Source organism: Bidens hawaiensis, unplaced genomic scaffold (genome assembly GCF_021521415.1).
Source record: "Bidens hawaiensis isolate Kalapana, Puna unplaced genomic scaffold, B.hawaiensis_p1.1 tig00016460_1, whole genome shotgun sequence".
NCBI lineage: Eukaryota > Viridiplantae > Streptophyta > Magnoliopsida > Asterales > Asteraceae > Bidens > Bidens hawaiensis.
The window spans coordinates 262,250-288,537 of NW_027492508.1; the positions used below are offsets into that span (position 1 = coordinate 262,250).

The 26,288-nt window shown below is 34.8% G+C and overlaps 2 pseudogenes across 1 annotated transcript; one reads left to right on the plus strand and one right to left on the minus strand.

Annotated features, from left to right (window-relative positions):
• Window positions 1-4,128: 4,128 nt before the first annotated feature.
• LOC143551513 (pentatricopeptide repeat-containing protein At4g22760 pseudogene) lies at window positions 4,129-5,916 on the minus strand (annotated as a pseudogene).
• A 15,714-nt stretch (window positions 5,917-21,630) lies between these two features.
• LOC143551514 (mitochondrial adenine nucleotide transporter ADNT1-like) lies at window positions 21,631-25,157 on the plus strand (annotated as a pseudogene). Its single transcript, XR_013138514.1, has 8 exons — window positions 21,631-21,869; window positions 23,025-23,073; window positions 23,158-23,326; window positions 23,376-23,465; window positions 23,965-24,077; window positions 24,160-24,275; window positions 24,361-24,705; window positions 24,780-25,157. The product of XR_013138514.1 is annotated as a mitochondrial adenine nucleotide transporter ADNT1-like (transcript).
• The last annotated feature ends 1,131 nt before the right edge of the window (window positions 25,158-26,288 follow it).

The window sequence follows — 26,288 nt, forward strand, 5'->3', positions numbered from 1 at the left end:
CGGGGTCGGTCCGGGAGTAAAGTTTAACAAAAAAGTGAAATATATCGGTTCGTTTCGTTGTTTTAGGGGTCGGTTCGGTGAAAAGTTTATAAAAATAATGGTTCGTTTGATTGTTTTCGGGGTCGGTTCGGGTGAAAAAATTATAAAAAAGTAAAATATATCGGTTCGTTTGGTTGTTTTTCGGGGTCGGTTATGGTGAAATGTATATAAAAATGTGAAATATATACGTTCGTTTCGTTGTTTTCGGGTTCAGTTCGGTGATATATATAATAAATAATGATTTTTTTTAAATTTGGAGGGAATTAGGTTGCAAGGGTACATTTGTTAATTACTTGGAACAAAGATGCTCTAATTGCGCAGCTTAAAAGGACATAATAGTCATTACACAGGTCAACTGGATGGTCAACGATAGTTTGACTAATGGAAGGGCTCAGACTGACCCGCCCAAATTTCACAGAGGTGCAACATGCGCAAATTCTTTTTTTGGTGGTTAGTCCATCTCGCGACGATATATTCCAGGGAGGCAAATTGGAATTTTCTCTAAAAATAATAAAAAATCACAACTCAAAATATAAATTAAAAACAAAAAAAAAATAAAAAAACTAAAATGTTTCCGCCATCATTCCCTTTATAAAAAATGACGAAAAGACACAATGATGTGATCAAAGACACAATGACGAAAATGAACAAAAAACACAATTATATGTAAAAAACACAAAATAGATCACAAAAATATAACACATTTCCAAACAAAATATAGCACAATGTTAACTAATATAACATAATATTAAAAAAAAACACAGTTAATGACGAAAATAAACATAAAACATAATGATAAACAAAAAGACACAATGATTTTTTTCACTTATCATTGTGTTTTTTATGAGAACGAGAAAGACGGTGGAAACATTTTTGTGTTTTTATTTTTTCTGTTTTTTAATTATATTTTGAGTTACTTATTTATTTATTTTTAATTTTTTTAAAAGTTTTTTTTGTAGTTACAAATCCTTTTTATTTTTATTTTATTTTATTTTATAGAATAACTAGACCCTAATTAAAATTACTATAAATTCAACAAAACAAAGCACAAGGCTAATCGAAGGCAAGATAAATAAAATAAAATAAATAATAGTTACTTTTCAAAATAACGATAAAGCATCATTTCCGATCTACAAAAATAAAAAGATTTAGGTTATCCAATAGGATTTGAAGAGAGACACATTCTTTTTCAAAAAAAAATACCCAATTTAGTAAATAGTTTTAAAACTACACTTTTTTGGTAAATATTTTTTTTAACTACACTCTTTTGGTAAAAAAAACTCGGAAATATAGAACACAAAATCAACATCTTTAAAATTTATACTTTCCAATGAATTAGGTTAAAAGTGATTGTCTAATAATTACTTATTTAGTATTAGATTACATTGTCTTACAGTTATGTGTTAAAAGTGCTATGCGCAAAAATCTAACGCTGTTGTGAGATATCAACTGTTATTATGATCACCTAGGCCAAACAAGAGTTGTGATATATCATCATCAAACTAGAGTTGTGATCAACAATTAGGTGTAAATGTTAAGTAGACTCTATACTAGCTACTAAAAAGAGGCTGAGAATTATTATTATCAATTTGATACTTTGCATGTTCCGGTTGTTAATTTTAACAAAATTTGCAAGTTTGGGCCAATGATGGCTTGAGCACAACCGACCGTGCCAATCGTATGAAATTTCTTGGTTGAGAAAATAAAATATTCAATCACTTCCAATTGCTCTGCCTTTGTTGTGCTTGCTATGGATTATTTTTGAGTTGTATATTTCGAAATAAATGGATCAACGTGTGGAAAGTACGTACCCTAAAGTTTTCACATGGATACAAACTTTTGAGTCGTTTTCTAAAATAACTTTCATTAATAATATCTCAAAGTTTTCACCCGTTATTTTTATACAACTATATTAATATAATAAATTACCCTGATTAATCATGGCCCATTTTAACCCATTAATATTACCCGAACACGTGGGCACTTATAATCGTCTTGTTATAGACTTAACATGAACGTTAGAAAATAATTGAACTTCAACTTGTTAAAGTCATATCTAGGCTACAAAACATCTTAGTAAATTAATTTTACAAACCACGAAGACATGAAATCAAGCTTATAAACTCATGAATAATTCAAAAATCCTTTCCGATGAAATTTCAACGACGAATTACTAACGATTTCTATCTTTAATCCTAACAAGTTATAAATGACTTGTAGTGTTCATGTATTTTTACACAGAAAATCATACACAATCTCACAACTTTTGCAACTAAAAATGAAGCAAATAACATTGATCCTATATATGCATTAATAACAATCCCAAAGATATCTTAATCTTTTGAAAGGCGTTAATACATGCCGTTATATCATACCAACATATAATAATACTAGAAACAAAACCAAAAGTAAGGACACATTTGCAAAATATATAAAACTGTCACACACATGATATACCAAGAGAAGTAGTCATAAGCTGATCCGACCCTGTCCGGGTAATCAAAGACTTTATCTCCGGTGCAAGCTCGTTAAACTCTGGCAACGTCTCGGGCACCTCAGGGATGGTATATAGTGCACTAGAGGTATCATAGACATAGAAAAATCTTTCTGTTGAGGTGGTGTTGTGGTTGTGTTTAGGCCGGAATATTGACCGGAGGATCTTGTGGAGTGACCGAGAGATTCTTGAGTGTTTCTTGGTGGTGTGTGGTGGCTGAGTGCGGTAAGGCATTATTGACATGGTTGTGGTTGTGATGGAAATGAAGAAGTTGAGTTGAGTTGGTGTTGTAAAGGTTTAAGGTCAAGTTAATGAGTCATAACTCGTAAGTCATAAAGACAACTACCCTTCACGTTTCATCTCTTCTTTTCTCTTTTTTCATTTCTTGTCAACTTTACACATACGTGTGTATGTGTATATAACTATATAAAGAGAGAGAGAGATATATGTAGAGAGAGCAATAAAGCAAGGTGTCACATGCGTGTAAACATATTATGAGGGTTTATAAGTTATAACATCACATTATATTATTACCGTGTCTAGACTCTAGAAGATATTATTTGACACGTTATGTCGGTTCTAATACATATATAATGTTATAACATCACATTATAATCTTCTTCATTGTATTCCTATATATACATATATGTCGGTTCTAATACAAAGCATATTTCATCTAATAAACGTAGGAAGACATGACGTAACAACATGTATATAAAAGTGGGTTTAATGGGGAGAGTATGCTTGCTGATTTATGTACGTGAGCATATAACACTCATAACAACACTATGAAAAATGATATAACTGTAGTTTTCTATTGCGTAATTAAACTTATTTTAGACATAGACACACATCTACACCTTATAATAATTTGATAGATAGATATGGGCACCATATAAAAATGATACAACCACAATACCACATAATAAAAATGATACAAGTACACAATTATATCGGATAATGCCTTACATCTTTTAGGACATGTTATTTAATAAAATAACTCTTTAACTATATTTTACTCATTATAAAAAAAGTTATTGATTTTATCTACTTAGAAAATGAATTATATATAGTCGATCTTTTTTTCTCTTTACATAATGAGACCCTAAAATTATACAAAATGAAAATTAACTTTTGAAAGTCGTCTCTCTCTTTTCTTTTTATCAACCAGATAACGAACACATTAGTAAACACTAATAAAAAGGAGAATATGTCACGGGTATTGACATACAAACCATGGAAATATATGAGTGTGTAACATGGATTATGGAGGGCATGTGGTGGGTTTTGATACGTTTATATTAGGATAACGTAGATGAAACTATAGTATATAACTTTTCTTATTTAAATCATTGTATACTAAACCTAATATAAAAGCTAAGACGTGTCAATAATACAAATCTTACTGAACAACTCTTAATTATAACATTTTGACAAATAATCAATGATTATATAATAAACAAAATTTTAATAGTATATTGCCAAACTCCTCTTTCCAACCCCCTCCCAAACTCCTCTTCCTTGAGCGGGCCGCTCTCGCCTCGCCTCGCCTCGCCACGTCTGCAAGTGACCCTCCTCTCTCTTCCGAGGGCTCACGGGTGACGTATTGCGGATGGTCTTATGGCTCCTAGAGTTTAACACCATGGTAATTTTGTTGAGCCCAACCCAATGGCGGTATTGGGGCATTGGGCTATAGTTAGGTGTACCCTATTGTAACTTTCACCAACCAAGTCTTATGGTTCAATGGGCTATGAGGGGTGAATGGGTAATGGGTTAGCATGACTGAACCCATGGCTACGTTCTTGAACCATGCCCACATGGTTCAAGGCGGTTAAAAGCCCCGAATAAGTGACCAAATTTGGGCAAATATTAGCCTCCAACATCTCTTCAAATAATCTAACAGCATCATGATCCCAACCACTCCTGCTACAAGCCAATATCATTGCGGTATATACACCCGCATCCTTCTTTTGCAAGCCATGAAACAAATCAAAAGCTTTATCAACACACCCACATTTTGCATACAACTCGATTAACGCAACACCCACGTGATCATCCATCGTGATCCTCATTTGTTTCATTAGTCTCTCATGAATCCAACTCCCAAAAACTAAGTTTCCCGACTGAGAACAGAGAGATATGATAGCGGCTAATGTCATGGTGTTCGGTTTAATGTTCACATTTGGTTGAAGCATTTCATTAAACAGTTGAAGTGCCTCTTTCGACCACCCATTTTGAGCGTAACAATCAATCATGGCATTGTACAATAAGTCATCCTTCTCGTTCATTTCATCGAACGCTTTACGTGCAGATTCAAAATCTCCATTCTTTGAATACCCATTAATCATTTTAATACAAGAAACACCATTTTGTTCAGGCATCACATCATAAAAGTTACGTGCAATTTCCATGTTCCCCGAATCTACATAACCAGTAATCATAGCAGCCCACGAAGCTGATGTTTTAACCAGCATCGGTCCAAATGTAGCTATTGCCTTCTCCATATCTCGTGCCCTCGTGTACCACGAAACCATAGAATTCCAAGAATCAATATCTTTACTCCCCATCTCGGAAAACACACGTTCCGCCATGGATAAATTCCCTAATTCTAAGTACCTATGTATCAAACTAGACGGCGCATTTCTTTCGGACATTTCATCAAGCACCTTCGACGCAGTTTCCATATCACCAAACTTTGAATAGAATCCCACGAGAGCGGTCCCGACATGAACATCCCCACAAAACCCATACCGATGCACCTGACCATGTAAACGAACCCCAACAACCCGATCCCCTAACCTCGTACACGCCTTTAATGCAGTTGCCACCGTGGAACTACAAGGCAAGAACCCTGATCCCTGCATATGCAAATACTCAACCAATGCTCCTTGAAACTCACCATGTTGGTACAGAAACTGAATAACAGATGTTCTAGCAACGACATTCGGGTGCTTCGAGTAACGAACGAGTAATCGAAGATAACGAATGTTGGGTTGTGAATGGTTTGATGGGGCGTTAATAATTTGGGTGATTAACACAGGCTCAAGATGGTTAAGACCATTGATCAGTATCAAAGCATGGATATGCTTCAATTGCTTAACGGTTAATGGGTAGTTCAAAAAGGTTGTGACTTTTGTAACGAGCATTGAAAAGATCTTGAGTTTTGAAGGCTTGAAAGGATTTGGTAACTTGGGTTTCATGTTGTTATTTGAGAATATACGTTGCCAGACACTGAGGCATTACGTCGAACAGTTGGCATGCAACCCCAAAGCTCAAAATTCGTGGATTAAATGGTGCTTAAAAAAATGATTCAATAAACTAACTGATTCCCAGAAGTTGTATGCTTGAATTGATTGTTTTTAAGGCAAAATTAATTGGGAAGGTTTGTGCAACGGAGCGACGGCGTGGCGGACACGGTGGAGGAAGAGGAAGGTGTTGCATGGGGCTTTTGATCCATTCCTATGTATATATATATATTTTTTAATTTATTATTCATTTTTTAACGACAAACATCGAATAGCATATATGGAAAGGAAAGACAATAAGAAGTTGGGCAAAAAAAACCTTAACAAGAATTAGGGTGGTGCATAAAACTGGGAAACCAACCGAAATCGAAAATTTTAAAAAACCGGATTGGAAAAATCAAACCGGATTAGAAACCGACGGTTCGGTTTTGACTTTTAGTAAAACTGAAATATTGGTTTTGGTTCGGTTTTGTGGTTTGTAAAAGACCAAGCTGAACAGAAAAACCGGTTTTTAGAATTGCTTTTTCTTTGAATCATTTATGCTTTTTAAACTTGTATATTTGTTTAAATATTAACATTAATCGATTATGATTTGTCGATTTGGACGATATTAAATCATTTTATATGTAAGTATCTTTTATTAACTAAAAATATTCTACACCAAAATGAACAATATTATACTAGTTATTAATATATTTTTTAAAATATTATGCGCAATTTCAAAATATCATCAGTCAAATTTCTTTCGCCCAAAAACTATTAGCTCGATTAGCAAAACCAAAAATACCGACTTCAACCAAATGGTTTTGAAAAACAAAAAATCTAAATGTTGGTTTTTGGTTCGGTTTTAACCAACACATCGAAGTGTACCACGAACACCCCTAACAAGAATATACCCAACACTAGAAAACACATACAATTACAAACTTCCAAACCATGTACCACCAAACACACAAATTTGTCTAATGAATACATTAGCTAAAAACATGCAAACAATTAGCTACGCCATTCCTTCCTATTTATGTGATGAAAAATGAACCTTTGAGACGTCCATCATAACAATTAGGTAGTGTTTGGTATGCATAAATAACAGGGGGAATGAAATGATTTATTACGTGGGAATGAAGAAAGTGGTGTTTGGTTGCTCAATGGAATGGAATCATCCATTACACATGGAATCCTATTCCATCAAAACCATTCATTCTCACCCCCTTCCTTTTTTTCATTTCATTCCTCCCTCACCCTATTTTTTCAACACCACCACCATCTAACAACAACTACCACCACTACCATCGCCACCACCACCACCTAACCGTCACTGTCGTCGTCGCCACCACTTTCGCCATCACCACCGCCGCCACCACCACCTTACCACCAGCGCTGCCACCGCCACCTGACCATAACCACCACCACCTCTGTCGCCGCCACCCTACCATCGCTATCACTACCAATGCTACCACCGCCACCCCCACCACCACAACCACCCCGCCTGACCGCCACCACCACCATTTTCGTCGCCGGAGCTACCACCACCACCGTCGCCATTTCAATTTTTTTTTTGTTTTTTAGTAAAAAATATATATTCTGCAATAGAAATATTTTTATTATTTATATTTCATTCCTACAAAAAAAATTTTATACCAAACAACATAAAGTAATTATTAATTTCATTCTCATAGGTTAACCAAACAAGACAAATGAATGATAATGATCTATTTCATTCCCCTTGTTTATCCATTCCTTTTCTCATTCTATTCGCTCTTCATTCCATTACTTCCAACCAAACATATCCTTAGGCTTTGAAATCATTCACCCCTTTAGAAATAGGGTGTTTTGACCTTAACAGAAATAAGAGAGTTACAAGCTTTTCATACGAACCAAGAGATATAATAAAGAAGTGCGTAGAATAACTTTTTACGAGTATTGGACGATGGAGTCGATTGGTAACATGCTGCGAGTTGATTAATATAAGCCACATCTAATAAGTTGACACCATCACGAAAAAATCTACCACCATAAGTCTTCCTTACATAGGGCATACTAGAAGCACAAGATTAGATTATTCTACGTGGCATGCCCTAGAGTGGATGCTAATACTTTCGTTAATAAGTTTATAAAACAGAAGGATGCTATTATGAAAAAGTCTTAATGTAAAAATATACGACTATAAGAAGAACCAAACTCAATCCAATGAAACTATTAAGAAAACTCAACAAGGAATAACACATTAGAAATCAAGTTTTTAATGTATATGACTGAGAATAGACAAGATTGATCCCGAACCAAACCACACATATCCGTCTCAAGGTAAACACAATAGTTGTCATCCATACACGTAAGATCATGAAGATCTATCACACTATCACACGCTCGTTAAGAGATTAACAACAAATTTAAAAAGAAAATATAATTCAAATCAAATAGGAACTTTTTTTGTTAAAGACTGTTTTGATAGAATGGTAAAGTATTTAAAATATGAAATAGGAGGTCATAATCTCATTTCAAAACCTATAGAATGTAAATATTTATTGTTAAAAAAAAGAGAAAAACACACACATACACGATATTTTCCATATATGATTCCAAAACATGCCTACACCCGAGCCCAAAGAAAGTTGTGGTCCAAAGATTACACACCAACACGTAGAGATGTTCAAAACGGTTTGGGACTAGGAACCGGAACCGGTTCCTAACCGGTTCCTATATTCAAAACCTCATTTTAAACCGGTTCCAGGCTCGAACCGGTTCTCCCACCCTCGGACCCCTAACCTATCTAACCGGTTCTTACCGGTTCCTGTCCAACCGGTTACAGTGTAAAAATTTTTTTTTTTTTTTCGTTTTCGTTTGCGATTTGGATTCTAAACTACGATTCGTATTTGTATAACATGAAAAATAAAAAAAACAATTAACATAAAATTCATTTTATTTACTTTAAGAAGTTCAAAAAAAAAGGTTACATGTTTTAAAATCTTCAAAAACAAACTAACAAAACATTAAACTTATAAATATAAAGTTGTGACATATTATTTCTAGAAAAGCCTTCTTGTTCGTCGTAATTATTGAGCGGCGACTTCTTCCTCGGAATTACTTGTAGAAATGCCTTCTTGTTCGTCGTGCACTCGAACATCAAGTGGTGTTTCATCTTCGAGAGTGGTTACGTGTTGAATACGATCGATTGAGTCCAAGTGATCCTTTAAGCAAATGCACATCTCCACCGACTCCGAATTTAGTCTTGTTCTTCTCACTGATATTACCCTGCCACTAAGAGAAAAGGCGGATTCAGAAGCTACCATAGAAGCTTGGACGGTTAGTAAATCACGGGCCATGGTGGCAAGAATCGGAAACTCGGTTTCCTTTACCTTCCACCAAGCCAAAACATCAAAAGTGCCATATTCCTCTTCGGATAAACCGGTAGAGTAATCATTTGCACTATACCTTCCTAGTTCGCTTGAAGGGGTGTTACCCCTTTGTTTTTTAGCCGTTACGTTGCGAACGGTGTTCATAAGGCTAATCATGGGATCTCGTACTCCAGTAGCACTTGAACTTGATGAAGACCCCCCGGCATAGGCATGTGTATGTTTGACCCATATTTATTTAAATAAAAGTCATACATAAATTTAAAATTCAAGTTAAAATAATTTTTTGCCTCTGTTGAAAAGTTTGGGTCAACTTCATGCATATCTAAGGCTGAAAAAATTTCGTCTATCACACATTCAACCCCCGTAACATTTAACATTGGGTTTAAAGCGGCGGCGCAAGTAAAAACCGGTGGCAATTCAAGAAAGTATTTTTTTAATTTAAACTTCATTGGTAATATGATGTTTGAAAACATTGGACTTTTATATTCAAATTCTTTAAGATTGTTAACCATTAAAAATAACTCCGAAAGAACCAAGGGACTTGTCGGATAATACGTTCCCGATAGTTTCGTAGTTGATGTTTTAAAAACTTCAAGAAAAGTCGATAAGTCATTGATAATTTCCCATTTCTCATTTGAAAAGGGGATTGCCAAATCATTCTCGGCAAGACTAGAATGAAACCTTTGTAAAGTTTCACTTTGTTCCAAAGCACTTTGAAACATTATGCAAGTGGAATTCCATCGATGAGGTACATCCCAATTAGCTCCCAAAGCTTTTCTTCCCGTATTTTTACAAAATTTTCTATAATCCATTTGTCTTTTTTTACTTTTCTTAAAAACTTCATGTATCATTAGTCTAAAATCGTTTATAACCGATGTAACCTCATCCGAAGCAAGTCCGTCTTGCACGATTAAATTAATGATATGTGCAACACACATTGAGTGAAAAAATACACCATTGCAAATCGGCGTATATTTTAAGTTTAATTTATCAACCGCCGATGTATTATTCGACGCGTTATCAAATGCCATTGAAAATATTTTATTTTCTAGTTTATAAGTTTTTATAACATAATCTAAAATTTCAAACAAATTATCTCCCGTATGTGGATACTCAAAGAGTTCGAAAGCAATGGTGCGTTTCATCATTTCCCACGATGACGGGTCTACCCAATGAGCGGTGACACAAAGATAAGATTCGGGTAGACCATGTGGAGCCGACCAAACATCACTAGTTAAGTTTATTCTCGTATTTATATTTTCAAAATATGCAATTAGTACCTCTTTGGCCTTCTTCCACAATTTTAAACAATAACGTTTAAGAGTATGACGACTTACGTGAGTGTATTATGGTTGAAGCGTATCTCGAATCATGGCGGTTAAGCGAGGGTTGTCGAAGTGGCTAAACGACAAAGCTTCTTGAATCACAAACTTCCCCATATGATCTTCAACTCGATCAATTTGGTATGTAAATATTCCGCCTTCACTATCCATTTGCGTTTGTTGCGAATCGACGTTCTTTTTCAACGCCTTGCAATACGGTTTTTCGATGCGTTTCTTCAAATTTGAATTCGAAAGTGGGTTTAAATAAACCTCACAAAACTTGCACCGAGCCTTCAATGAATGGTCACTCAATTCAAACAAATCCCAATTGCACAAAATCTCTTGATTACGATTATGAGGTACAATACGAACGAAACTTGGTTCGGCGTTGGAACCTTGACCAACCGATGATTGTGAGGCAGCCATAACAACAAATATGAATATAGAAGAAGAGAAAACAAGAGATTAGAGAACTCAAAACGTTGTAATAGCGTTTTTTTGTATTTTTTTGCGTTCGGGTTTGCGTTTTGAGTGTTGTGATGAACCCATGACACCAAATACCTATTTATACTAGTAGTGGGGTGCTTGGGGGAGCCAAAAAAACGGCTATTTTTGACTCCAACGGTCAAAAAACGGCCAAAAAACGATTTACAACGGCTATACTCGATCCAACGGCTAGAACCTGTTAGGAACCGGTTCCGGATGGAATCGGTTAGGAACCGGTTCCGGTTCGGTTCCGGTTCCTACCCGCCCCCACTCAGAAACGCAAGAACCGGTCACGGATCATCGGGTTGAATCAGATAGGGTCCGATTCCTACAAAAACGGGTAGGAACCGGTTCGGTTCCGGTTCGGGTCTACCGGTTCGGTTCCAGGAACCGGTTTGAATGATCATCTCTAGTAGTAACGGTTAGGCTTAGTACGATGGAAGAGGCGGCATGCCTACGTGGCTGGGTGGTAAACCCCAACACCGCACCTAGACGGATGAAGGGGGCTGCATAGATAGAATTTTTTTTAAAAATGAGGTATATATGAGATTCCTAATCACTTGGGGGTTGGCTTTGTTTTTTAATCACAAATAGGATAGTAGTATTTATAGTGACGAATAAGAAATTTGGTATATGTGTGTAAGAGAATGTAAGAGGGTTGTCAGGTGAGAGAATGTTATTTGTATTTGATAGTGGCGAATAAGATTAATTTCTTTTGATAGTGGCGAGTAAGGTTAATTTCGTTTGATAGTAGCGTGTAAGAGTGAGGTCACGTGACCAGGTACCGTTAGCACTTAGTAGTGGCGAATATCCTTAATATCTCTTGATATTGGCGAGTAAAAGGCTAGGCTCTGTTTGTATTCTACATATTATTTATATTTCATAAAATACTTTAAAATTTTATTTTTTAATATTGTTATACAAAAATGAAACCTAAGTGTGAGACCGCAAAATGATTCTAGTTAGTGGAGGATTTTAAAGTTCCTATGGTACGTCAGATAGTGTTCTTAATTATATATCTCTTTCATCTTAAAGACGCTAGTGTGGTTGGTAACTTGATATACATTTATACTCATGATCTAAACTCTTAGGAACAAGGAACTGAGGAAGGGTTTTGTCCCGTATTTTTAGGCTTAAAACTTCTAAATATATCTCATATAAATATAAATTTGGTAAATATAACACATATTACCAATAATACTTTTTAACCCAGAAGTGGTTATATATGATTTTTTTTATTCCAAATCAAAGAAACTAAAATAAATTAGGAGTATTAATTTTTGTTTAGAAAAAAGAATATATGCGTAAGAACTTAACATTGTCTTCTAATATTTCTATTTTTGTATAACAATATTAAAAGAATAAAATTTTAAAGTATTTTATGAAATATAAACAATATGTAGAATACAAGCAGAGCCTAGCCTTTTACTCGCCAATATCAAAAGATATTAAGGTTATTCGCCACTACTAAGTGCTAACGGTAAATTAACCTTACTCGTCACTATCAAAAGAAATTAAACTTATTCGACACTATCAAATACAAATAGCATTCTCTCACCTGACAACCCTCTTATATTCTCTTACACACCTATATCAAATCTCTTATTCGCCACTATTAAAAAACAAAGCCACCCCCCCCCCACCCCCAAGTGATTAGGAATCTCATATATACCCCATTTCTAAACAAAATTCACATAGATGGGAACGGTAATTATTACCAGGCCATGAAGATGGAAATCGTGGGGCCATGGATGGATTGTTTCACCCGCACACATACACACACATTTATATGTATGTATGTTTATATAACTTGGTAACTCCTCAAGGGAGGAGCGAGGAGGGCTACGCCCAAGGCTCGGTCATTTCTTGGGTTCAAAACTTTAATAAGAATTATATAGTTTATATATTAATATATATAGATTTGTTTTTGATAAACATACAACGGATTATAAAATAGTGAAGTGGGAAAACATGTTTGCTTGTATCTCGATTCTGAAGTTCGATTCCACCCTTCCAAACCATTTTTTTAACAAAATGGATATATTACCAAATACACTTGTTAGAAATAAGTTCAATTCCACACCAATTTTATAACCTTTTTTTACGCAAAATGACCATATTACCATATAAATGGTTAGAAATCCAAATATTATAGAAATAAAGTTGTTTTTTATTGTTAATTACTTATTTAGTTATATGTAACTTATCTCATGTGACCATTTAAATCATAATTTTACCATTATCATTGGTACATATAAATCATTATTGCTATAGAGAACGATATATTATAAAGTATGGATTACAAAATGGTTGATTGAGACATTTGATTCCAATAATACTAGGAGAGATTCACGGTCTGTTTAAGTATATAAATTAGATTATTTTATTTATTGTTCTCACAACTACATCAATAATATGAGTTATTAATTAAGTTTATAGTTTAACATATCATTTTTTTACTTGCCTATGCCTGTAATTTTTAAGGATTATCGGGCCGCCCCCTAAATGATAAAGGGTTTAATCCACAACCGGACTTTATAAAAAAATACTTTAAGGCCTCACTATCTACGTAGGTGTAACGTGAAGGGCTTTAAAGCCCCTCCACAAACTACAAACGCATATCCTTAATGTCTTTTGTATCTATTTGATACTTATTTCCTTGATCATCTAATGATGCATGTTGTTTTAAACAATAAAAGCTAATAATACATATTTATTATTATTGTATACACAACTTATAATATTGTATTAATAGCTTTCGGTGTTAAATAATAGGTTAAAAAACTTAATTATACCAATAAGAATAAACGTGAAAAATAAAACATAAAAATTATACCCTCGTCCCAAGGGGAATGATATGTCAATTCAATTAGCTAATTTGCTATGATGAATTCATGATTTGCAACGAGGGAATAGACAAGTAAAGAAGATCATGGAAACATAAATGGAGGAACCAAGTAAAAGTAAAGAAGAAAGGACGTTTAAGAATAAAGTATAAGGGTCCATGCATCTCAGATAAAACAAGAAGCTACGAAAGGAAAGGAAGGAATAACAAAAGAACATTTTCCTTTATTTATCGTGCATACATCGGTATTCATTTTATTCATGTTTTGGTACGACCACCATTTCATTTTGGTATTTTTAATAATACTAGTATTGATCGGTACAAAACAGATAAAATACATATGACATTTAGTTTAAACTTTGTATGATATCGATTTCGTATCTCTAATATATTTTTTTTATCTATTAAGGTATTATGGTAGACGGAGACGGAGTGCCCCAAAGATGGGGTGGTGCTGAGAGGTAACAGCCGGAAACACCGCCCCGCCTCCCTGGATACCAAACAAATTTCACCCCGACCGGGGAAGTGGGGCCAAGTCCCCCTTGCGCACAAAGGTAATATGATCATTTGAGAACAGTCAAAATGTTTAAAAAAGATAAAAATTTACCCTATACAGTTAACCCCTGTTCAACCATTTTTAACACAAAATTTCATTCTTTCATCCAATTCACTCTCTCAATCCACTTAATTCATTCATCCAATAAATGCCTCTGAGAGCACGAATGATTCAGTGGACCGATGATGAAGAGGTCGCTTTGGCAACAGATTGGATGCACGTGCGGGAAAACAACGCACGACCAGAGAACCAGTTTTTTGTCAGTAATTCTTGTTGATTTTCAGCAAAATGGTGGTTTAGCCGATCATAGAAAACATTAAATTTGGGCAAAGTGGACGAATTTGAAAGCCTAGATTATGAATTCAATCAATTCTACCTAGCCGCCCCTGCCAAGCAGCCGTAGTATATGCATTTTTTAGGCAATGCGTTAGTACTGCTGCAAGTTATAACAGCAGTTTTAGTCATCTCGCCTTGTCTAAAACATCATCCCATGTTTGCGCTTTTGGTTGAGGCCTTGAGGCTACGGCTCCAATTCAACATCATGACTCCGACACCGGTGAATCCGATACAAATGATTAGTTTTATATTTTTGTGAGTTTAGTTTCTTATTTTAACTCCACCTTGTGTGTGTGAAGTGTGAGCCCACTATCTCTACTCAACACAACTCGTTTAATTAAACGTGTCTAGATGCTCTTATAGTACTAAACTAAAATCCATAAATTTGGTGTTATAAAGTAGTAAAAGACTAAATTCATAAGGTTTTTTTTTCTTTTTATTTTTTTGACATTTAAGAAACAAGTTTTTAAGTAATCAGAATATGTAATTAAGAATATGTTTTAACGTTTTAACATTTTAACTGCAATCATTATATATACATTTGCAGAAAGCAAAATGATAGATGATGAATACCCATAATAGATTACTATCAACTCCCACATGATGTAGATTGGTCACGCTCATAGGATGGTCAAAGCCTTGTTCACAAAAAGTGTAAAAGAAACAAACAAAATTTATAAGTGTTTGCAGAAATTCCTATATCAACGAGGGGAAGATAGTTTTGTTGTGACCAACGTTTTGTTTTTCAGGACAAAACCATCGCGACTGATTTACAACAAAAAATTTAGAATTTGAAAGCAAATCAAAACCATGGCGTTTTGAAGAATGCAAATCGTATATACACACCGAGCAAATATAAGTATGTTTACTCAACTTTTTTTCAGTATTTCATAATTGACCCGAACAATAGTATTTGAGGAACATAACCACTTGTGATCGCGTGGAAGAGAACTAGATCTTTAGACGATATATTGAACACTACTCGAGTGAACTCACTCTTGTCCTTGGTCCACCCCGAGTAACTTGAGAAATCATTATTGTGAAAAACGATCGGTAACGGTCTCCCCACAAGACCTATTTATTATACATCATTATTGTATGTTGGCATATTTCTGTTCATAGTGTCTTTTACATAATCTTTTGTCCCCCCTACTTTACTTATTAATAATTTAGATAGATACATCATTTAAAACCATGTTTATCAATGATGATACTATTAACTCTTAATCTTAAAATCTAAACTCTTATACGATTATTTTAATTATACTACTTTGCTTAAAATTTAGTTTATATACAGGGAGATGGAGGTGGTTCACACTTCACATACAAATAAGAATGCAAACAAGTTGAGTTTGGGCTTGAAGTTAAACGAGCTGGATCGGCTTGGCTTCTTTTTTTTAATGAGCTGAAATGCTGAGTTCAAGCTCAACATATTAAAAGCCTCGAGCTAGATTGTTTACTTTTAGTTTTTTTTATACAAATTAATATATTGTGTGCGCATGCACGTGTATGTGTGTCTAGCTTACACGTAGGCAATTATTCAATGTATATACATAGAGCAAGGTTATAATAAGAAGTAGATTTTTCTTAAGAATTGTAAGAAGTGTGTTTTCACCATTAGATCTAATAAAATACACCACACAATAAACACATCGCAATTAAAATAAAACACACCGTACAATAAACACACTTTTCATATCCACCGTCAGATCAACATATCTAACGCGCCATATTACTTCTTACACTTCTTAGACACACTCCACTTCTTATTATAACCTTACCCTATATACATATATGCTCTTTTAGCTCTTTTATCATGACAAACGAGTGAGCTTATGATGGCTCGAGCTAGCGGCGCCAGTGTCATGCAAACTTCAAGTCGAGAGCTTTTTAAACAATCTTAAAAATAGAGGGGGCCGGGCTCAAATTTTAGAACGAAAACGGCTAAATTTACACTACGTATAAAAAATTTCGGGCGAAAACGGGTAAATTTACACTACCGCGCAAAAAAACAGGGGGGGCCGGGGCCACCCGGGCCCTAAGTATACTTCGCCATTGTTAGTAGGATCTTGTCATTCAAAAAGAGGGTGACGGTTTTTCCATTCAAAAGAGGACGACGGCGCAGCTTGTTGCCCGCTTACATATCTCTCTGTTGTTATTAGATCCTTCTATTATAGTATGAATTGATTATACCTTTTATTTTTTTAAAAATAGTATGCAATTATTATCCATCAATCTTCAATATTTAATTTAATTTAGGGGTGTTTGGGATTTTTGTTTCACCTCATTATAACTTTATAGGGTTACAAGTTATAAGGTGCTTGAAATGTTAGGTTTTATGGATGTATAAATCATAATAAGGTAAAATAAGGAATCCCGAACGCCCCCTTACTGGTCCATGTTACTTCTTTGATTTATTGTAAAAAATAGTCATTTAATCCCCGGTATATGTATATAAGAAATACGTGTCATTGATTCATAGCCCAAGTGGTTAAAGTTAAGAACCCAAAAATTTCAATTTAAAAAGAAGAATGTAATGGGTTCAAGATTCACTCGTGATAAAGAAAATAAGGGGTTCTAGAATACATTAGTGGGTGGGCTATATTTGGTTTTCTTCTTAGGGTGAGGTAGAGATGATCAGCCAGGTTAGGATTCCCGTTAAAAAAGATAAATGTAAAAATATGGAGAGCGATTGTAAAATATAAGACAAATGGAGGTGAAGTTTTAAATCTACTATTATAATAAACAAAAATGTTGGTTGGACCACAAACCCCTTAGTTGGCATAATAGTTTGCCAAGTGGCACTCTCATGTATTAACCTATAATTTTTAATTAAATTTATTAATTTAAAACTAAAATTTAATAAAGATTTAAAACATTTCTTATTTAGCCTTATCATTATCTCATCCATTCTTATCTAGCCTTATTGTGGATTACAACTAAGGGAGTTTGATTCATATTATAAAGTCATGTTCATTGCATCACCCCTTTTATTGATTATGATTGCCCAAATGACTTATTACTCTTCTTACAAACTTAAAGTATATTAACTTTTGGTTTATATTTTGTTCCAAGTTGCGTGCAATAGATCCCCTTTGTTAATAACAAATTTGGATGTTAACATGATAAAAATATGATTATAAACATTAGCAAGTTGGGTAGAAACCAATTAATCAGATTATTCTAGGTTATTTTGACCAAAAGACCTTATTTACAAGATCAAAAACATAAGCGGGTTGATTAGAAGGTTAAAGTGACTAATTTCATATGGACCGGTTGGAACCGGAACGCTCTTTGATTAGTAATATGGGTGTTACATATGAATACAAAAGCTTTATTATTTTGAAATCGAGCTGAAATGAATTTAGCCAATCTTTCTTTCATTTTTTTTCTCTCTCTTTCGATCTATTGACTGATTATGAATGTACAAATCAAACTGATTGAATGAGACAAATGTTGGGTACTAAATCATGGTTGGTTTGGTTATTTTTTTGTTGTGAATTGCAGGTAATAGTAGAACCAAACCACACATATCCGTCTCAAGGTAAACACAATAGTTGTCATCCATACACGTAAGATCATGAAGATCTATCACACTATCACACGCTCGTTAAGAGATTAACAACAAATTTAAAAAGAAAATATAATTCAAATCAAATAGGAACTATTATTGTTAAAGACTATTTTGATAGAATGGTAAAGTATTTAAAATATGAAATAGGAGGTCATAATCTCATTTCAAAACCTATAGAATGTAAATATTTATTGTTAAAAAAAAGAGAAAAACACACACATACACGATATTTTCCATATATGATTCCAAAACATGCCTACACCCGAGCCCAAAGAAAGTTGTGGTCCAAAGATTACACACCAACACGTAGAGATGTTCAAAACGGTTTGGGACTAGGAACCGGAACCGGTTCCTAACCGGTTCCTATATTCAAAACCCCATTTTAAACCGGTTCCAGGCTCGAACCGGTTAGGGAACCGAACCGGTTCTCCCACCCTCGGACACCTAACCTATCTAACCGGTTCTTACAGGTTCCTAACCCGGTTCCTGTACTGTAACCGGTTCCAACCGGTTACAGTGTAAAAAATTTTTTTTTTTTCGTTTTTCGTTTGCGATTTGGATTCTAAACTACGATTCGTATTTGTATAACATGAAAAATAAAAAAAACAATTAACATAAAATTCATTTTATTTACTTTAAGAAGTTCAAAAAAAAAAGGTTACATGTTTTAAAATCTTCAAAAACAAACTAACAAAACATTAAACTTATAAATATAAAGTTGTGACATATTATTTATAGAAAAGCCTTCTTGTTCGTCGTAATTATTGAGCGGCGACTTCTTCCTCGGAATTACTTGTAGAAATGCCTTCTTGTTCGTCGTGCACTCGAACATCAAGTGGTGTTTCATCTTCGAGAGTGGTTACGTGTTGAATACGATCGATTGAGTCCAAGTGATCCTTTAAGCAAATGCACATCTCCACCGACTCCGAATTTAGTCTTGTTCTTCTCACCGATATTACCCTGCCACTAAGAGAAAAAGCGGATTCCGAAGCTACCGTAGAAGCTTGGACGGTTAGTAAATCACGGGCCATGGTGGCAAGAATCGGAAACTCGGTTTCCTTTACCTTCCACCAAGCCAAAACATCAAAAGTGTCATATTCCTCTTCGGATAAACCGGTAGAGTAATCATTTGCACTATACCTTCCTAGTTCGCTTGAAGGGGTGTTACCCCTTTGTTTTTTAGCCGTTACATTGCGAACGGTGTTCATAAGGCTAATCATGGGATCTCGTACTCTAGTAGCACTTGAACTTGATAAAGACCCCCCCGGCATAGGCATGTGTATGTTTGACCCATATTTATTTAAATAAAAGTCATACATAAATTTAAAATTCAAGTTAAAATAATTTTTTGCCTCTGTTGAAAAGTTTGGGTCAACTTCATGCATATCTAAGGTTGAAAAAATTTCGTCTATCACACATTCAACCCCCGTAACATTTAACATTGAGTTTAAAGCGGCGGCGCAAGTAAAAACCGGTGGCAATTCAAGAAAGTATTTTTTTAATTTAAACTTCATTGGTAATATGATATTTGAAAACATTGGACTTTTATTTTCAAATTCTTTAAGATTGTTAACCATTAAAAATAACTCCGAAAGAACCAAGGGACTTGTCGGATAATACGTTCCCGATAGTTTCGTAGTTGATGTTTTAAAAACTTCAAGAAAAGTCGATAAGTCATTGATAATTTCCCATTTCTCATTTGAAAAGGGGATTGCCAAATCATTCTCGGCAAGAGTAGAATGAAACATTTGTAAAGTTTCTCTTTGTTCCAAAGCACTTTGAAACATTATACATCCCAATTAGCTCTCAAAGCTTTTCTTCCCGTATCTTTACAAAATTTTCTATATTCCATTTGTCTTTTTTTACTTTTCTTAAAAACTTCATGTATCATTAGTCTAAAATCGTTTATAACCGATGTAACCTCATCCGAAGCAAGTCCGTCTTGCACGATTAAATTAATGATATGTGCAACACACCTTGAGTGAAAAAATACACCATTGCAAATCGGCGTATATTTTAATTTTAATTTATCAACCGCCGATGTATTATTCGACGCGTTATCAAATGCCATTGAAAATATTTTATTTTCTAGTTTATAAGTTTTTATAACATAATCTAAAATTTCAAACAAATTATCTCCCGTATGTGGATACTCAAAGAGTTCGAAAGCAATGGTGCGTTTCATCATTTCCCACGATGACGGGTCTACCCAATGAGCGGTGACACAAAGATAAGATTCGGGTAGACCATGTGGAGCCGACCAAACATCACTAGTTAAGTTTATTCTCGTATTTATATTTTCAAAATATGCAATTAGTACCTCTTTGGCCTTCTTCCACAATTTTAAACAATAACGTTTAAGAGTATGACGACTTACGTGAGTGTATTGTGGTTGAAGCGTATCTCGAATCATGGCGGTTAAGCGAGGGTTGTCGAAGTGGCTAAACGGCAAAGCTTCTTGAATCACAAACTTCGCCATACGATCTTGAACTCGATCAATTTGGTATGTAAATATTCCGCCTTCACTATCCATTTGCGTTTGTTGCGAATCAACGTTCTTTTTCAACGCCTTGCAATACAGTTTTTCGATGTGTTTCTTCAAATTTGAATTCGAAAGTGGGTTTAAATAAACCCCACAAAACTTGCACCGAGCCTTCAATGAATGGTTACTCAATTCAACCAAATCCCAATTGCACCAAATCTCTTGATTACGATTATGAGGTACAATACGAACGAAACTTGGTTCGGCGTTGGAACCTTGACCAACCGATGATTGTGAGGCAGCCATAACAACAAATATGAATATAGAAGAAGAGAAAACAAGAGATTAGAGAACTCAAAACGTTGTAATAGCGTTTTTTTTTTGTATTTTTTTGCGTTCGGGTTTGCGTTTTGAGTGTTGTGATGAACCCATGACACCAAATACCTATTTATACTAGTAGTGGGGTGCTTGGGGGAGCCAAAAAACGGCTATTTTTGACCCCAACGGTCAAAAAACGGCCAAAAAAATCGATTTCCAACGGCTATACTCGATCCAACGGCTAGAACCGGTTAGGAACCGGTTCCGGATGGTTCGGTTCCAGAACCGGTTCCGGTTCCTACCCGCCCCCACTCAGAAATGCAAGAACCGGTCACGGATCATCGGGTTGAATCAGATAGGGTCCGGTTCCTACAAAAAACGGGTAGGAACCGGTTCGGGTCCACCGGTTCGGTTCCAAGAACCGGTTTCGTTGATCAACCCTACCAACACGTGCACTCCCACTATAAGTCAGTCTGACTATTTCTTTTAAATGACTACTTTATCCCCCATTAATTAAATAATAATAATAATAATAATAATAATAATACTCTCTCATTTTCATTCTCTTCAACACTTGAGATCGCCACTCACGACGGCGCTTCAGCTTGAGTTTATTAGGGTTCCGGCCAACCTCCATTCCATTTGATTGATTTGTGATATGGCATCGGAGGATGTGGTTGGGAAGACAAGCGCCACGATCGCTAACATCGCTGAAGAAGCTAAGATTGCCAGTGTAGGTGTCAAGGCTCCCAGTCGTCAGACTCTACTCAGCATCTGCAAATCGCTCTTTGCCGGAGGCGTTGCCGGTGGAGTGTTAGTTCTTTCTTTTATTCTCTCTGTTTGTAGGTTAATTAACTATTGTTATTATTTATTTACCGCTGCTTTTATTTGTCAATTGAATTTCGTAATTGAATCATGTAGTGTGTAGATGCATAATTTGTGCACTTACTTGTTTCCTGGTTACATGCATAATTTAATGTTGTAATCAACTTACTGAATTATTATTATTTTCATTTTATCAACTGTTGTTATTAACTAGTGGTTTTATTGTGTGTGATGTTAAAATTTGTGGATTGAATATTGTATTTGAATAATGTATGTGCAGATGCATAATTTATGCATTTACTTATTTCCTGGTTACATGCATGATTGAATATATATATTGTAACTTACTTACTGAATAGCTAGATGATCGTATTTAAAGGCTTCTCTTTTCATATAAAAAAAGCAAAGTAAATTCAAAGACGAGTGACCTGATGTTGTAAATGAAGGAGAGATTAGTTGGTTAGTGTTCTTGACAAATTTAACTTACATATCTGTTTTCTACGGGTGAACAACAATAAATTTTAATAAAATGTTACTATTGTTTGTTATAATATATTTGTGATTTATAGTTGTCCCTGTATTAGGACTAAATGATAAGCAGATTAACGTATTTTTCATATAAATTTATAAAGAAGTTAGATATGTTTTCTGGTCCTTGCAATATTTCAGTAGATAGGTGGACATTCTGCATCAACAAATATGAGAATGTGGCTGTTATGCTTTTGGTGTAAGTGGTTGCTTTGCTGTTTTTGAAAGTAATATTCTATAGGATAACTATTAGAACTACCTCCACTTTATGCTTTAGCATATTTTGAAACTATGAAAAAGCTATTCAGAAATTGATGTTTGAAAGATGAATTTAATATGCATTATGGATATAGAAAGTAAACTACATCAGTAAAACACAAACATTTGGGCTAACGATAAATGTGACAGCGATATATGTAGAAAATAGAAATAATGTAAAACCAGTAAAGATGATTTGGACACATATAGCATGTACATTTTTAACTTGTAAATATTGTTTATCGTCTTTCATTTGTTTTGACTTATAAATTTTGACATTAGTGTTAAATGCAGTTAACCATCCATGATTTGTAAGTTTTACCTGATATATTATTGTTTGGTTACTCTATGTTACAGATCGCGTACGGCTGTTGCTCCTTTGGAAAGAATGAAAATTCTGCTTCAGGTGTTTAAATATTTGATTTATCTTTTCTGCTCTTGTTATGCTTAGTTAAGAACACTAAGCAATATTTATTATGTTTAATTACAGGTTCAAAATCCACATGCAATCAAATACAATGGAACTATTCAAGGACTAAAATACATATGGAGAACAGAGGGTTTGAGAGGAATGTTTAAAGGAAATGGCACTAATTGTGCACGCATTGTTCCAAACTCTGCTGTCAAATTCTTTAGCTATGAAGAGGCCATCTAAGTAAGCTAACATTTTTTTTCCATGGTCAAACTTCCTTTTTTTTTATGTCAAAGTTGATTACTTAACATTCATGGTTTAAAAATGGTTTCTTTTTTACATTAACAGGGGAATTTTGTGGCTATATCGACAGCAACCTGGAAATGGTACAAATATATCCTACGTTTTTACATTTGTATGAAAATCATATAACTCAGTTAAATCACCCGTTTGTTTAACTTTAACTGGACAAATGATTGAACATGAATGTGGTTTTCTTTTTCCTATTTGGACATAAACGAACGAACAACTTTGATGAACGAATATAACTAAGCTAAAACCAATTTAAACTAATTATGAAAACAATGTGTTGGGCCTAAAAAGTAGAGTAATTATAATGGACCTAAAAGGCTAAAACACTTTTAATGAATATATTAAGGAATGCAAGCGAACGAATTTAAACAAATGTAAACTAATGGACATAAAACGAACGATACATGTGTTCATGTTCGTTCGTTTAACTAAATGAACAAACTTTTCTGTTCACTTATTAAATTAGTGACAAACGACCTTTAGGCCGAACGATTCACTAAACATTTGGTTCGTTTACAGGCCTAATAATTGCTAAATACATGCTTTCTTTTTTCTTTTTAATCTTTTGTTCAGAGGATGCTGAACTCACCCCTCTCTTACGCCTTGGAGCTGGCGCGTGCGCTGGAATAATTGCCATGTCAGCAACCTATCCGATGGACTTGGTTCGAGGCCGTCTTACTGTTCAGGTATACTTTATAATCTTCTAATTCATTAAAAATTTATTTATGTCGATATTTAGCTTTTTTGTCAATTTGTTTATATTTGCAGACTGATAAATCTCCTAGCCAATATAGAGGAATTGCACATGCTCTTACAACCGTACTCTGTGAAGAGGGCGCCCACGTGCGTTATACAAAGGATGGGTTCCTTCTGTCATCGGTGTTGTAAGTTCAAATTTAAAGATGATTTAATATTGACATTTGCATGTTATTTGTAGGATTTAGGTATTTAATATATTCTAACACCTAGGTACCATATGTGGGGCTTAATTTTGCGGTATATGAATCGTTAAAAGACTATTTGGTGAAATCAAGACCGTTTGGACTCGTTGAAGACACCGAGTTGAGTGTGACAACTAAGCTTGCGTGTGGAGCCGTGGCTGGGACCGTTGGTCAAACGGTTGCGTATCCACTCGATGTCATACGCAGAAGAATGCAAATGGGTGGTTGGAAACATGCTGCTTCGATTGTCACGGGTGAAGGAAAGTCAAAGTCAGCACTTGAGTACAATGGCATGATTGATGCGTTCAGGAAAACCGTCCGTTATGAGGGTTTTCGTGCTTTGTACAAGGGTTTGGTCCCTAACTCAGTCAAGGTGCGTATAATACTCAAATTCCAAAAATATCCTTTGGTAGAATTAACATTTTTTAATTCAAGTTTTTTTTATAGGTTGTTCCATCAATAGCCATTGCATTTGTGACATATGAGGTGGTTAAGGATGTGCTCAAGGTAGAGCTGAGGATATCTGAGTAAAACAACGTGACAAGGCATTCTTATTATATATCTTTATTAAACATTCGCCTTAGTTTGCAAGTGCAAAAGGGTAAAACCGACAAGTAAATGTTTTGTTCTTTGATCTCTTTTACCTAAAGAGATTTAGAGCTAGCCTGTGTTTAGGCGTTTCTCATTCATATGTATGAACTCTAATAAGGAAATGCTCAGAGGTGAGGCCTGGGCCCCGGTTGAGAAATGATACTATTTTGATCGATTAGTATTATTAATGTATCACATAGAGCTTCTGTTTATGTTGGTTCAGGTTAATATCATCTCGGTAAACAAAAGAATGTCATGTGGTAACTTAGTTTTGGCTCGTTTGATTTCACTTTGAACATAACTTGACTTCTAGTTGGTTTTGTTGGTGAAAAGAATCTAAACCTATGGAAAAACCTTAAAACATTCGGATAGGTATTTGGCCATTCAGGTATGGTACAAGCGTCAATGATTATTAGGCTAGTTTTACAATAGAATCATTGATTCCCTTTTGTATGCGTGTTGCAGCGGGAAAGCAATGAGAATTTGGTTAGTAGCATTTCAATTCCTTATGGGGCTAACACTACTTGGGCGTTGCGGCAGAACATTTGTTGGCGTACAATGAATATCTAAAGTGTTGTTCATAGTCATGTTTGTCGTTTAAACAAGGTGTTTAGAGACATAAATGGACACAACTGAAGATAAAAAAATATTAACAAATACATAGACTAAAAAAGGTTAACAGTAACAAATACAAGTTGAAGTAATTAAAAACGGCAATTTTAATATCTCTATCTCTATATATAATAAATGAAAACAGGTTCTGACACGTGTCACCACAACATGCATTTAACGAGTTCATCAAATCAAATAGGAAGCCACGCCTGTTGGTTTGAAAGTCTTCCTCTACAAGCTTTGGTTAAAGATATCTTTATCTAGGGTTTGTTTCTTATCATTCAAAATTCAAAAATTGAATCAATCAATACTTCCGTTTTTCTTCTCTCTCTCTCTCTCTTGAAATGTTGAAGCTCAACAAGGAACCCAGATCTAATCTGCTCTCCGTCGGTTTGTAAAAATCAGCCCATAAAGCATCATTCAAAACCATAAAACGAAACTCATACAGTCTTCACATACATAAACAAACATCCTGCCGTTCTCCCTAGGGTTTACACTTTCTTCACCGGCGTGTCGTTCAGATTCTACAGGTAAACCAAAATGGTGAAAGGCCGTCAAGGTGAACGCGTCAAACTCTACACCCGAGGAACCATTCCGGCTACCAAAGGTTATTATTAATTTCACTCTTTATTTTTAATTTTTTCTTTAATTTCCCGATTAAAATTGAGTAGTTTATACTGATGCTATTGCTAATCAATTTTGACCATGTCAAAATCGAACCTGATTTGTTTATATTCACGATTTATATTTAGT